General features: G+C 41.0%; 1 long non-coding RNA gene across 1 annotated transcript in view; it reads left to right on the top strand.

Moving 5' to 3' along the window:
• Positions 1 to 243: 243 nt before the first annotated feature.
• Positions 244 to 16,095, top strand: part of LOC142817298 (uncharacterized) — a 57,305-nt gene continuing 41,453 nt past the window's right edge. The window contains exon 1 of the long non-coding RNA XR_012895157.1: positions 244 to 365. This is a non-coding gene — a long non-coding RNA (uncharacterized LOC142817298). The remainder of the gene's footprint in view (positions 366 to 16,095) is intronic.

Here is a 16,095-nt window from a genome sequence, read left to right as displayed (position 1 = left end):
TGTTTTTCCCGGAAGCGCATCTTTTTGCACTGTGGCAGTGACGGCGACGGTGGGTGGACGCATACTAAGTTTCTCTTCTATAACTTGCAGCTGCCTGCGGCTGCCCAAATCTGACCGTAAGGAACCCGGTGCAGTGGTCCACCAGGTTGCTGAAATACCAGCTATTTCATCGCTACTCATTTTGCTGCTTTGAACCAGGGCCAGACTTCGTCACAGGAACTGCCATCTGGTTAAGACTGCTGCAACTTGGATTATCGCTCTCATCTTGGGGGCGGTGTTTTTCCCGGGAGCGCATCTTTTTGCACTGTGGCAGCGACAGCGACGGTGGGTGGACGCACACTAAGTTTCTCTTCTATAACTTGCAGGTTAGTGCATTTTTTTTATTATTGCGTGCCTTCGCGTACCATGCCATTCCGTCGCTGTTGCTGCCACGAGTGTTTTGAACGTTACATTTTTTTCTCGAAGCTGATGTAGAGATGTGAAATGTCACTTGCACCAAGTTTTCTCTTGTGACTGTGTTTTTCTGTCTCCTGTTGTACAGTTGTCCTATATTGCTAAGCTTGAGATGACCAGTGAAATGAATCCACGTGGCTTACACGGCGTTGCAAAGGCCATGGCTGAAAAGCAACCAGGAAGCATAAGAGAGGTTGTTAAAGTATTGACTTAGTTGGTCACTAAGTTAGATTCATTCGCGTCAGGCATTAAATCTGACATCGCTTGCATCACTACCTCGAATAAAGAAGTTCAGTAGGAAATCGCTGGTATTCAAAAATCTGTACAATTCTTGAGTGATGGTTGTGAAAAATTCGAGCTTGATGTTCAGGCTGTCAGGAATGAGCTCGCTATGACTAGGGCCGAAATCAAGCAGTGCCGCTATGAGAACGAACTTATAAAAAAAGAGATGAAGCAGGCTAGGAGTGAGATAACTGAGCTTAAACAATACTCAAGAAATGTGAATGTGGAAATTCAGGGGCTTCCAGTTGCGCCAGAGGAGAATCTTCTGAGAGAAGTTGTAAAACTTACGGGATGTCTAAAAGCCGACATAACTGACAAAGACATAGACGTTGCACATCGTGTGCCATCTAAACATAAGAGTAAGCCACATGTGATCGTGAGGTTTCGTTCAAGAGCCGCCAGAAACAGAAAGTTTTCGGCGGTAAAGAAAAGAAAACTGAATGCAAGAAATTTAGGGTTCGACATAGATGGCTTAATATACGTCAGTGAGCACCTCTGTCGTGAAAACAAAGTTCTGCTAGCTAAAGCGTGGCAAGTGAGGAAAGAAAAGAAATTGAAATTGATCTGGGTGTCACAGGGAAATATTCTGATGCGGAAGTCAGAGAACACAGCTGTTCTGTACATAACCTGCGAGGAGGACTTGGTGCGGGAAGTGTAACAAATCGTTAATGGTCTTCTTAGTTGTGATTCTGTATGCTATATTTCTTTCGATCCTTTATTTTTTTTTGCTAAACAGGAAAATGTAATCCTAATCCCTTTTCGTACATTTTTTTGCATGCTACATGAGATCTTGTGTAATCACTGCCTCTATTTTTAATTGGTACTACAGAACTGAATATTTGTTTTATACTGGTAATATTGTTGCAAACTCCAATAATGCTATTGCTCTAAATACTGTGCATCACTTGTTTGTTATCTATGTTTGGTTATCAAAAGTTGTGGAACCAATTGACAAACCATCATTACTACGTATTTTATTTACTTTTACTTATGCACCCTATTCAAGAGCTGCTACTTTGTTATACTCGGTAACCTTATTGCATGTTTATATGTATTTATCTCTATCCCCTGCAAATGAACACTAATATAAAGTCTTCTACTCCTTGTCAAGTAAACACACTTTTTGAAAATTTGGGCGGGTTACCCCTAACTGTATTTCATAATAATATGCAGTCCGCACGTTGTAAAGACGACGACCTCTTTGCTCTTCTTGATCAGTTTAAATTTAATTTTTCCGTAATAATGCTTACAGAAACGTAGTATTGTGATGACTTGGAAGTTATCACTATCGAAGGTTACAATACAGTGTACTTAAATAGAAAAACAAGAGCAGGAGGTGGTGTATGTATGTACATTAAACATAAAATGAGATACGAACGGTTAGACGAATGGTGTCAATGCTTGGATGATTGTGAAAATGTATCTGTTAAAGTGGACAACTGTGTATTTGTTACAGTGTACAGACCTCCAGATAGTAATATTAACAACTTTATGCAGTTCTTGGATCAGATGTTTGCTTTCATAAATGAGCATAATTATAGCATTGTATTGGGAGGTGACCTGAATGTTGATATGTTAGCAAGCACACAAAAAACAAAAGGATCTTTCCACACTTCTTAATTCTCACTTTTTATCAAATGTCATTGTCACTCCTACTCGTATTACTCAATCGTGTGCAACATTATTAGACCTGTTCGTAACAAACTTTTCCTCAGTATCCATACTTTCATGCACTATATCTACCGTGATTAGTGACCACCTCCCTGCATATTTCATTGCGCCCCAATTCCGTTATCAGCCCAGACAGTCCGTTTCTGGTATATTATATCGGCCAGTGAATTTAAAATCTTTCAAACTTTCAGGTTGAAATTGAGCGAACAAAATGGGACAACTTTTTTTCCTTGTCCACGGTTGATTTAGCTTATGACTATTTCATGCAAACGTTCATTTAACTTTATAGTATTTTCCTCTTAGGGCTTTGAAATAGCCAAAGCGTGCTCGCAAACCTTGGATGACTTCTGGGATACTAAAATGATGAAGGAAAAAGATAAATTATTTACAGTATTTCTAGTTACCCAAAATTCAGATGTTTTGAAAACGTTTAAAAAATACAGAAATTCAGTTTCTAAAGTCCAACGGCAAGCAAAACGAAATTATTATCATTATATGTTTGAAGGCGTCTCTGAGAGCAAAGAAATTTGAAATACGTTAAACTCCATCATATCTCGAGGTAGGGCTACAAATTGTTTAGAACTTGTAATTGACAATGAGCTTATTAAATGCAAATAGTTAGCAGATAAATTTAATGAATACTTCACATTCATAAATAAAAGCTCGCACCAAACAAGTGCTTTTGAGTACTTACCAGCCCCACACAAGGAATCAATACTTTTTTGTCCGACAGATGAAGATGAGGTAATACGAGTGTTTAAAAGCTTTAAGATGTCTAAGAGTGAGGATATAAATGGCCTAAAAATGGAAGCGATAAAACATGTTATTGACCTACTGAGTCCATGTCTGACACACATTTACAACGTTTCTTTAAAAGCGGCATTTTACCACAGAATATGAAGGATGCTAAGGCGACGGTGATACACAAAGGTGGAGACAAAAACACTTCAAGAAATTACAGGGCGATTTCAATTCTCCCGCTTTTTTCCAAAGGACTTGAAAAAATTTTTCATTCTAGACTGTTGAATTTTTTGAAAAACATTCCATTATAACTCAATCACAGTTTGGTTTTAGATCAGGCTACTGAACCGAAAGTGCCTTATTGGTTCAAAAGGAATTGATTCTCAAAACTATTGAGGCCAAAAAGTTCACACTTGGCATATTTTTAGATGTGTCGAAAGCGTTCGACAAAATAAACCACTAGACATTATTAGGAAAACTGCAGTGTTATGGAATTCGTGGTGTAGCTTTAAATCTGATCGAAAGCTACCTAACAGACGGACACCAGTGTGTAACTATAAAGAGGGAAATTTCGTCCGTGCAAACTGCTAAAGATGGTTTTCCCCAAGGCAGCATATTGGGTCCCCTTTTGTTCATTATATTTATAAACGATATTGTACATGTTGACCCTTCAGCCCAATACGTAATTTACGCAGACGATACAAGCTTATTTTTTTCAGGTACGAATGTTAGTCATCTAGTAAATACTGTTAACTCAATGTTACAAAAGATATACAGCTGGACCCTTGAAAATTCTTTACTTATAAATTGTCTCAAAACAAAAGCTGTTTTTTTTCGTGCCAAATCTCCCCTCAATGAAACCACTGAACCCTACAATCTCATGTTAAATAACAGCATAATCGAATTTTCTTCCACCACGAAGTCTTTCGGCGTTGTTTTCCATGAACATATGAAATGGGATTATCACACCGAATTTTTATACAATAAGCTTTGCAAAGTCTTGGGTGTCTTGAGAAAATGTCAGGGTTTATTGCCAGTTCCTCAAAAACTTCTGATATTTAATGCGCTCTCTACATCACTTCTGAGTTACTGCAAATTAATTTGGTGTAATGGAACAAAGCAATCTATTAGTAATCCAATTATCTTACTAAAAAAGGCACTACAATCTGTTGCTAACCTTCCTTTTAATGCCCATACTTCACAAATATTTGCTAAATTCAAAATAATCAAATTAAACCTGCTCTACGAATATTCTTTATTAGTCTCTTTTAGATCTGATACCATAAAAGGTCACGGCTATATACGTCGTTTAGCAAGCTTGAAATTAAATTCTTCAACGCGCCTAAACCGACATTCTGAATATTGGCATGTGCCGAGACCGCGCACAAATTATGGCTTTCCGACATTGAGTTATTGCTTGCCGAATATACTAAATAAATTAGGAATTAATTATGAAAATGTTCGTATGCTCTCTAATACTTAATTTTAAATATGCTTGATTATTTTGTGTGGAGTATTATTTTTTGTTTGATTACTTCTTTCGATGTATAGCATGTGCGTTTTTTTGGTTAGTATAGTTTGTTTAAATTTTTTGTTCTGATGCAAAGCGTAAGCATTGCTGGTTTAAACTGTCCTGTGTTTAATTTGATTTTGCCTTTTTTGTTGCCACAGTTGCCATGGGGATATGGGGCTTTGTCAAGCTGTTTTATACAGCTTTTTTCCTCTGTCCCAGCCACTTACTGTACAACTGTACGTGGTAAATGAACTAAACTCATACTCAAACTCAAACATACATACATAAATACATACATACATACATACATACATACATACATACATACATACATACATACATACATACATACATACATACATACATACATACATACATACATACATACATACATACATACATACATACATACATACATACATACATACATACATACAGACCCACACCCTGACGTGCTTCGCCCCCAAAACATACTCAGCCCACTGAAACAAATCAAAGAAATAACATGACAATAGACGATTCACTTGCAGGAGTTTATTGTGCATGTTATAAGTGAGAATATTAGCGGAACGTAGAAACGTAGCATTAGCAAGTCGATACAGGTGTTTTACGCGAATATCACAGTGAGATTTTCATTCTTATTTTCCACAAGTTGTTGCACCTCTTACGTTTACGTATGTTACGCTTACGCAGAAGAAGGCAGCGAAATAGTTCGCTTACCTTTCTTATGGTAAAAATGAAATGCCGGTAGAGTAAGAATATATTGACAGTTCTCAAAACAACAATACATTAAATCGTCATTTTGCAATCTCATCTATCACGGGAAATTGGACAAGCATACATAAATATTTGCGCGTCTGCTGGCTTCTTCTATTTCTATTCCTTCCCATCCTTTAAACGCGTTTTTATGAAAGATTAGTAATGTCTTCCAGACGGTTTGATACATTTAACAACGCACCGATAATCGAACCCCTCCACACCCCTTTCCCGCAAAAACCATTACCCTTCACTCTTCTACAGCTTCTTCTAAACCCCGAACTAAAGTACTAGCTGCGCCACTGGCAATATTAGGCCTATTAATGTGAACAAACAGGTCCAATAGTTGGCTTTATCCAGAGGCAAATCTTCACCATCATACAAAGGTGGTGCGCTTTTAATAAAGGGCGTGAACCGCAGGTCCACCGCAGCTTTCTGGCGTGGCACTTGCATCGCGGATCGATGACGGAGCGTGCCTAATGCTTGGTTACAGAAAAGCGAGCACCAGCGACACCGGCTGCTTAGCGCAACGTGTGTGGGGACACCCTCCAGCAGCACGTAATTAAATCGAGGCCACTCCGAGAAAACAATCCATCGTGGCGCGAGCATACCCACAAGGTGCTATGCATCGTGAAACCGAGTCACTGTAGCACATATGTGGCAAATACAGCACGTATTTTAAAAAGAATCGCTTTAAGGAAGCCCTCTTGAACTCCCCTGCCGTAATTACTGCTTATTGCAGGCCGACTGATTGATAGCGTTGCTTCATCAGCTCATTGTGCGCTGCAAGTTACGAACTCCTCAGAGCCATTATTTTAAAGCCTTTTAACGATACAGCGTCATAGAGCTCGCATCGCAGGATATATGGTGTCGGCGTTTGGTGGCGTTGACTGTGGGCAAAAAAAATCATCTTCTCCAAAACTAAAAATTGATAAAGATGCAAATAAAGTAATTATTAAGAAATTTAGAGTCTGAGTGTGAATCGAACCGATGTCGCTTTCGTGGCAAGCAAGTGTTCTGCCTCAGAGCCCGAATATTTGCTGAAACTGCTTGAAAAAACACGAAAAAAAAAATCACGCACACTATATGAGTGTGAAGTAGTGGAAGGAGCCTTCTTAACGCATGCTATTTTTCGTGGCAGAAGCGTCGAATTGCCCCACACGCCAAAACACGTGAATTCATCGACGAGTGGGTGTTTTAAAGGTCCGCCCATGACAAAGCTCTCGGACATATTTTATCACCATCAGTAGCAGATCCATCAACAAAGTCAACTCCTCCGCAAGATCGCCTGTTGCCTTACGGGCACGTGGTGGGCCCTTCACTGATTCGCAAAAGGAATAACTATCACGTATAGTGGGCCCTTAACAACTTTGCTTGCCGTAGGCAATCTATGTTACCTCGAAACGGCCAATGTTGCGCGCACAGTGACTCAGTTCTTAAAGACATCGTTGAGGTGGCATGCACCGAGAGTCGAAGTAGGCTAGCAGCTCAGGAGAAAACGGGCACAAGGCCTAATTTTGATACCGCAATCTGCTGTTGAAGGCGAAGCTCGAGCTCCCTACATTTTTTTCTTTCCCCATTTGCGCGTAGCTCTCTGGAGGTTGTTGGTATGGAAAAGTTGTGGTTCAGTTGTGTACAAGTTGGTTGGGCGAGTTGATTAACCGGCAGCTTTCAACTTTGTTGACCCGTCAATATTGTTTGTTCAACCAATGCTTCATTCATCTCACATCAGCCTCAGAATGTAGTAGACTTAATAGTAATATGGTTTGATATACTTAATGCAGAAGAACCAAGAACTGACGTGATTTTCATCTGATAGTTGACAATTAAGATATTTCGGCTGGTGAATCACATTTGTTCAGTATTTCTCACAGTTTTCTGTTATGCAATGTAATCGACATCGAAGTTTTCCTTGCCCATAAGATTGCTTGAATTGACGGTTCAACATCCCAAAACCACCATATGATTATGAGAGACGCCGTAGTGAAGGGCTCCGGAAATTTCGACCACCTGGAATTCTTTAACGTGCACCCAAATCTGAGAACATGGGCCTACAACATTTACGCTTTCATCGGAAATGCAGCAACCACAGCCGGGATTCGATCCCGCGACCTGCGGGTCAGCAGCCGAGTACCTTAGCCACTACCTTACTGCGGCGGGGGAAAGACTAAAGTGAGTCTTCATATTCTTATTAGGTCTTCAAACATATACGCCTGCTGCAATTAGCTCAAAATACTTGCAGGCTGGACAATATGTGCAGAAATTCGGTCGAATAATTGTGAAAAAAAAAAGCTACCGTAGTAAGCAGGCAAAACAACGTAATATCTGTTCTGTTTAGTCCTCTTTTCAGCCTTTCCTATTTGAATACTAGCTGGTGCGATTTCACTTCAGTGCATACGACTAACGAGAGACGGGAATGACTTAAGAAAGAAGTGAAGGCATTTCGCACAGTTTACGAGGTACGTGCATTTAGTTTCGCCCCTGGCTCCGTATGCTCGAAGTACCTGTCTACTGAAGCATTCTCAAGTTACTGTAAATTCTCGATTCACTTGGAATCTTTTCATCCTTACATACTACTCCTATCACTGATTCACGAACAAAGAGTGAAATTTTCACAGGCGAGCACGCACCAAGAAATGTGGCTGTTAAATTATCCAGCTCCAGCTGTCAGCGGTATTGCCATATTTGCCTCAAACGCGATTATCATCTCTTGCGTAAGAAGCTTCGCGCTCGGTGCGAGAATGAAATGTTCGCGCTCGCGTAACATCTTGCTTCTTTTTGAGAACATTACTAACATTTTAATTTGATCTTTATTTTGTTTTGTCGACCGCCCGTTTTTCGCTTGTTTTTCTAAAACACGGACAAAAATGGCAGCATATTTACGGAGTGAATGATGGAGAGTGGGGCGAAGCATCCGTCCGTTCGTTCGTTCTTGCTTCCGTCCATGTATGCGTGCGTTTGTGTGGCCACCCGTGCGGCCATCTGCCAGACCGTGCGTGCGTCTGTTGGTGCGTCCGCACGTCCATCTGTGCGTCCGTCCCTGCGTTAGTCTATGCACTCGCTCCTGCGCCCGTCCATGCGTCCATCCGTCCGTGCAGCCATCCATGCGTCCGTCCATGCATCTGTCTGTGTGTCCGTTCGTCCACCTATTCAACACTCCAAGTACCACCATCTCGCATCTTTTCATCATATATTCGTCATATAGAAGCACCGCCATCCAGCGGACATTGCAAGGACTGAACGAGAGGAGGCACACGCACACTTTCTTAAGGCTTGCGCTTCGTGTCTACTTGCGACCTTTAACCAGCTCGAGTTCATGGTATATACTAGTTCACTGTATTTATGGCACTGCGGCCTAACGCTCGCTAAACCTTTCTAAAACCGAGGAAGTTACGCCCAGCGAGTATAACGTAGCAACCCTTTCTGGTCAGATAGTGCTGAATGTACATGCCAGTGGCTGCTAAGGAGGAATGAAAGACAGGAGAATTCGGCTTTTGGTTAACGCGCACGCTGCGAATTTTTTATTGTTCAACAACGCACAGAAGAAATCTCCCACTGGCTCCACCTTGCAGGTCAGAGCGTAAAACACGTTACGCACTACTACGAGGAACGATCGGGTGCCGCTTGAAGGAGCTTCGCCTCTTAAAAAAAAAAAAAAAAACGAAGACTGCTTCGTCCTAGTGGTGCTGAAGAAAGAACCAAACTTTGCAGTTTCGTTTCTCTTCGACTTTCTCTATCTTTATTTCGTGTTCTCATTTTAATTTTTTGTGTTTTTATTTCTCTTTACTTCTATTGTTTTTTTCCAATTTTTTCTTTTCTTTCTCTCCCTGTTTGCGGACGCTTCCATATTTAATTTTATACGTCTTTGCGTATTTGTGTTTTCCTTATCATTGAAATAATTTCCACACTTGATATCACGATAAAGGCGCCCGAAGAACAAGAGGTGGCACATTTTTCATTGGCGCAAGTGCACTCAATGTGCTACAGGTGGATATGCTGTATATGATTTCGCCGGCGCTGTGCCAAAGGGTGACAGCGTACGACATCCGAGCCCACTAAAGTGCTCTGAAATTAAAATAGGTTCGTTATAGTTACTGTAACCACTGAATGTCAATAAACTTGGGAGGAAACAGGCGCGTACTATATAAACCACATTTTATCTATTGCGCAATCACTGTTCAACAGGAGTGATTTGTCGCTGCAATGAATTAAACTTGCGTAACGAAATAACTGTTGAATGCGATTGGGTTACAACTTTTCTTAGTACATGTTCAAGTGTGCGGAGCTGGCGAGAAAGAATAAGGAGGTACGTGAGGTTCAGGAGAAGTTTGCCCTGGAGTCAAAGGAAATCAATTAGCGAAGCAAGAACAGCAAGAAAGTGCCAATAAAGCAAAGACGCGGAACGGTGTACACATGAAATAATTGGTGGTTGTAGTGGCGGCCAGTTTGGGCGTGCTCCTGTGTCGTAGAGCTCCGAACGTTGGCGCCATCGGCCAAGAAAGGATGTGGTTGTCTGTCTTGACATGGACCCCGCTGCTAGGCGGCTGGTCGTGTTTTATTCTGGCTCTCAATGCCTACGACGGCACCCGCGAGACATAAAGAGAAAGCGCATCTTCAATGAGCGATGTCAGATGGTCTCGTGGGCTTAGACGGAGGTCTGAGATGATCCGGATCAACTTTTAAACATCGTGAAGGAAGCTTACTTCTTCAGGAGAAAGTAAGGAGAAGGAGAGAGAGAAGCATAGACAAAATGGAAGTCTGTGTGAGTTAGTGGAGTGCTGAGACGTTTTCGAGACATCTGAGAAGAGACATTTTTTTTGTTTCTTGGTATGCAGGGTTAACTTGGTCGTCAGAGTGTAGTAGAACAATAGGCACGAAATATTTTACTTTGATTTTAATGTTTTCGCCACTGAGAATCTTCAAGTCAGCGCAACCTCAACGGCAGAAGTCACTTGCACGCAGTTCATTTGTCAGCGTCTCCAAATTGCAGAAGTCACTGTCTGGGTCACTTGACGACTGTTCACACAATGTTATTTGTGTGCACTACGAGTATATGACAGATATACCGCTCACACGTCACAAGTTGCTCTTTTCGTGACATTACACTGCAATCACACATCACTAAGAAGCCGCACCTTCGATACTGAAGCCGAACGTTTTTTTAAAGGTAGTGATGTTAAAAATGTATCCCATATATTCTCAAGCATTACGATATCACTTTTTACGGTTCTCGACACAAGGGTATTTATTTAGAGAAGCAATCTCAAAGTGTTTCAAGTTCACGTCATTTCTGCTCTAGTAAGAAAGATGCACTAGTTTGTACTGGCCTACTTGATACACAACAAACTATCCTGTGAGAACGCCTGACCAAGCAGAGAAACAAAATGAACGAGTATTCGCGTTCTGCTGGTAAGTCCTCTTCTTGCGCACTGCTTCGTTACGTCTACAATGGAACAAAATAAAGTTTGTTCTCTCCCAATCCATTCAATTCGGCGAAGATCTAGGGACAATTGAAAAAAAAATATATTAACTTATTAGACAAACAGGTGCATAATACGTGTTCAGTTCTATGGGATGGCAATGATAGCACTTAAATAGTTGTTACCCTGCCCGAAAAAGACCTGAGCGAAAAAAAAAGCCTCAGGTGTCTAATCACGTAGAGGAAAAGCACAACGGCAATATAGCGATGGAAAGGCTATGGATATTGAGTACGCCGCAATAAACATCCTGTACTCCCAAATAAGAAAGGCTCTTGTATGTATAATGGATGATGAAAGAGGAAATTTCAAAGGGTAAGTCAGAGATCTGAGTATAAGTAGGGAAGATTGAAGGAATCGAGGAGGCGTCAGCACACAATATGAATGCATGGATAAAGAAGCTCTTTATAGGAATGAAGAGGGAAGGGGTAGGTAGGCAATATTTCTTCTAGAGTGAAAAAATAGCAGGAATGAAAACAGTACCGGGAAGGAGACGGGATGCCGCAAAGACGAATCACCCTATTTTCTTCAGTCGCTTGCTCATGAATCATATGGAACGGGCAGCTATTAATTTCTAGGTCCTGGACGTCTATAGCAAGCCGTATTGGAGGGCAATGCGAGGCTTAGCAATGCTGAGGCGTAAGGAACGGTTTGGAAGTTCTTTTCGTGGGGCCCTTTTGTGTGAGCAACCTCGCATCTGACGTATCGTAGCTGTTGCGAGTCTTTTGGGCAATTGGTCGTTTTTGTGCGACGCTTCTAAGAATCCTTCGTTCAGTTATTGATCTCGCTTAGAGGAAAAGTTTGTCATCATCTACATTGAAGTATTCCCTTTCAATGATTTGACATTAACTTATCTGGGTCAGACTTTGTTCATTCTGTCTGTTCTCTCTGTCTGTTCACGCTGTCTGGATAATACGTTATCTCAAAATAGTCTCGTACGTTCACTCTACGTACTAGTACGACGCTTAGCGAAACCATTGTTTGCACACCCCAGTTAATCGCAGTAATAGGCAGTTAAAAAGGAAATTTCTCTACATAGCTCAGCAGCACACGTCTCACGTTCAGGCTAATAAAATATGGTAGGCAATGTTTCTGCAGAATAATTGAATTATTTTCGACGCTATATTTATCTGAAATATTGCATAAGCTGAACAAAGGTTAGCCTCAAATAATTGTGGGAAGAATAAAAAAAAACGAAAGTTTAGTCAGAGAAAGAATGGTGTTCGTGCGAGCAGGAGTGATTGTTCTGTACCTGGCAGAGGTCATCTCAAGGACAAGCTTATATCTACGACGCCTCTTTAGCGTGTCGAAATACATCGATAACCCATGGTATACATCCCGGAACACGATCGCCGTAGGGAGAGTGGAGCCGCCAGACAGGTAACTTGAGGTTAAGGGTCACTTTCAAGCCCACTGCGAAAGCTGTTATAAGATCACAGCAGTAGCAGCCGACTTTGGTGGCGCAGTTGTACAACGCTGCAAGCACCCCCACCGGTGTTTCCTAATGCCGTCGCACGCAGTATGAGCAAGGTATTCGAACCCTTGCAGCCTGGGGTTCCACTGCAGAACCATGACGCCGGGCTTGGACCGCCATCGCAAAAAGACCCTATTCAAGCTTTGTGCCAGAAATGAACCAAGTTGTTAATAATAATAATAATAATAATAATAATAATAATAATAATAATAATAATAATAATAATAATAATAATAATAATAATAATAATAATAATAATAATAATAATAATAACCAAACTCAAAAGGTCCTATAGCCTCTCACCTAAAACGACTGGATGGCTAAAGCAAATTTCTTTTTCTTCGTCTTCGTCGTCAACGTTTTGATCGTGCCCGGTCACAATTGCCTTCTGCACCTAACGTGTTTCCCACTTGCTCGAAACCACACCAAGCCAAAGTCACGAGAGATGCAAAACAACGAAACAGCAGATTTTCTCACCTGATGAAGCATTGGACGCTGCGCTGGAACTTTTGCGCATGCTGCCAACAATGCTAATGAAGTACCATCAAATTTCAAAACTGATTACTTCCATTTTTGATTGAAATGACTTTGCAACGCGAATACAGCTCTTTCGGAGCATAAATAGCATCAATACCGTTATTTGACTGCTCATCATACGTTATTTGCAGCAGTGACGAAACAACGTGGCACATTCTGTTTGAATGCCCACAATACTGCTCGCAGAGACAGTCAATCTGCAATGCACTAGACGAATTGGACAACCAAACTTTTTCGGAAGAAAGAATCCTGCGCTACCGACAGGACTTTTATGTCGCAGAAGAAGGCTGTGAAGGCGCTCCTGCGCTTCTTTCGTTCAACCGGCCTGTCCAAGCGACTGTGATCGGAACGCCCTGCATGTGTGTGCATGTGAATTTTATTATAATTTATTTTATAACTGTCCATCTATATCCTCTTTCCGATCCTTATTTCCACAACCCTGTACAGGGTAGCAAACCATTTATCCTAGCATAGCCTCCCTGTCTCTTCCTTTTATTTCTTTCTCTCTCTCTTGACTGCTCCCATGTATGCATGTCGCCACTTGCTTGTTAAACACAGCTAACAGCTAACAGCTAACAGCTAAAAACATCCAACAGCTGTTGTTGTAAACTGCAGAAGTATTGTGAATAAAATAGATGAATTCGCGGGTTTAATTGAATTGACGAAGGCAGAAATAGTGTTTGGGACAGAATCATGGCTGATACCGTCAATCAATGATAGTGAGGTGTTTCCTAGCCACTTTAACGTTCACCGAAATGATAGGGCAAGAACAGGCGGAGGAATATTTTTGTTAGTTCACTCTTCTTTACGGTCATCTGAACTTGATATCGGGCACGATGACGTAGAATTGGTCTGGTGCACGGTGACACTTGCTGATAATATGAAATTTATTGCCGGAACGTTTTATCGACCACCAAATTCTGACCCGGATAGGTTGCAGCAACTGTACGACATAATTTACAGAACATCAGATCAGTTTATACTTGCCGGTGATTTCAATCTACTGGATTTGACATGGTATAATGGAACTTGTATCGCCTTGACTGGTTGTCACGAAAACATCAGCATGAAAAACATCGTTCTTACGTTCGGTCTTGCTCAATACGTTACTGTGGCCACAAGAAATAATACCATTTTAGATTTGTTTTTTTGTAATTCGCCAAATATTGTAGACTCTGTCACGTGTATACCCGGTATCAGTGACCATCTCGCTGTTGTAGCAACTATTAAACATGAGATCAAGAGACCCAAGCCCCGCCAATCGAGGAAGGTATATTTTTATGATAAGGGTGATTACTCTGCTATTTCTCAAGAATTACTTGCTCATTTGCCTGTTTTGAATGTCATTGCGAGAGCGCCGATGCTTCACAACTGTGGTCTTTATTTAAATCGAAAGTCATAGAACTAACGGAAAAGTATGTGCCAAGTGCAAACGCAGTTAAACTCAAAAAGTGCAAGAAGCCATGGGTGACACCAGCGATTTTTAGATTAATATGGAAAAGACGACAAGTATACAGTGCATTTAAAAGAACCCATAGTAGTTATCAGTACACCAAGTTAGTCGAGATAACTAATGAATATAAATCTAAAATTTGTAGCGCAAAGGATCAATACTTCAATCGACTAAACGAAAGTATAAAAACGAACCCAAAGCTTTTTTGGAGATACGTAAGAAACTGTGGAGCTGATTCAACCGGAGTAAACGAAAATTTCCGTGATGATCAGATCTTGCCCAGCGATATTGATAAAGCGTCGTGTCTTAATGATTTCTTTCACTCCATATTTTTACCTCAAATGGATTTTGAGAAATTATCTACGCTGGCAGAGCGACCTCTGGGAACTCAGCCATCAATGCCACTGGTTGAACTCTGTGTGAGTGGTATCGAATCCCTTTCAAAAAATATAGACGAAACCATGGCCCCTGGTCCAGATAGTATTTCCCCACGCGTGTTAAAGCGCTGTGCGTGGCCAATAGCATGTTATCTTTTCCTAATATACAAAAAATCTCTCTCTACTAGAATTCTGCCTGAGGACTGGAAAATGGGCTTTCGCGGTTCCCATTCACAAGGGTGGTTCCAAAAAAGAGGCCAACAATTATAGACCTATTTCATTAACATCTATTCCCTGCAAAATACTAGAGCACATCTTCTATAAAAGCATAATGAAACAGTACAAAATAAAATATTAGTTTATGATCAATATGGTTTCCGCAGGGGCCTGTCTTGCACAACACAGCTGATTGAGTTCTACCATGATTTAGTGTCCGAGGTTGATGACAACGGTCAAACAGACTGCGTTTTCTTAGATTTCAGAAAGGCGTTTGAAACCGTGTGCCATCCCTTGCTTCTTCGCAAACTCGAAAGGGCAAATATTGATAAAAATGTACTGAATTTGATAGCCTGTTATTTATCACAGCGTCGACAATGTGTCATTCTCAATGGTACTACTTTTTCTACGGTGGAAGTAACATCGGGTGTCCCTCAAGGGTCCGTTTTAGGGCCGCTACTGTTTTTAGTTTACATTAATGATATTCCTGATGACATTACTTCTCGAATACGTTTATTCGCTGACAACTCAGTTGTGTACAGAAAACTAAAAAAAAAATGAGCAGGATCGCATTGAATTGCAGGCTGACCTTACCCGAATTGTGAAATGGTGTGATAAGTGCAAAATGCAACTTAATGTGAAAAAATCTGTGCACATGTCTTTTACTAAAAAAAGAAGAAGGATGAAGCGCATTACTTTTTGAATGTTGACGTCATTGATTATCAATCAATGTAGAAATACTTGGGTGTAACACTTACGAGCGACTGCTCATGGAATGCGCATGTGCATGCTGTAGTTGCAGAAGCTGCCAGAGCCCTAAATTTCATTCAACGAAATCTGAGATCCTCCCCTGCTGTCCTAAATCCTAAAAATTACTGCGTATACATCATTTGTCCGCCCAATTTTGGAATATGCATGTTGTGTGTGGGATCCTGAAATCCTGTTGTGTGTGGGAACTGAAATGAAAAACGAGCTGGGATGGGAAGCGCTCTCCTCTCGCAGAAGAAAATTGCGTTTGAAATTGTCATTTCAGATATACCATAAGACAACTGGCATCAATAAAGACACTTACCTTAAACCACCGCATTATCTGTCTAGAAGGTCTGATCATGACCTTAAGATTCAAAAATACAGGACTGGAACGA

Source organism: Rhipicephalus microplus, chromosome 5, assembly GCF_043290135.1.
Source record: "Rhipicephalus microplus isolate Deutch F79 chromosome 5, USDA_Rmic, whole genome shotgun sequence".
Classification (NCBI taxonomy): domain Eukaryota; kingdom Metazoa; phylum Arthropoda; class Arachnida; order Ixodida; family Ixodidae; genus Rhipicephalus; species Rhipicephalus microplus.
Note: the sequence above shows the minus strand (reverse complement) of the source record. Positions and strands in the feature narration are given on the sequence as shown.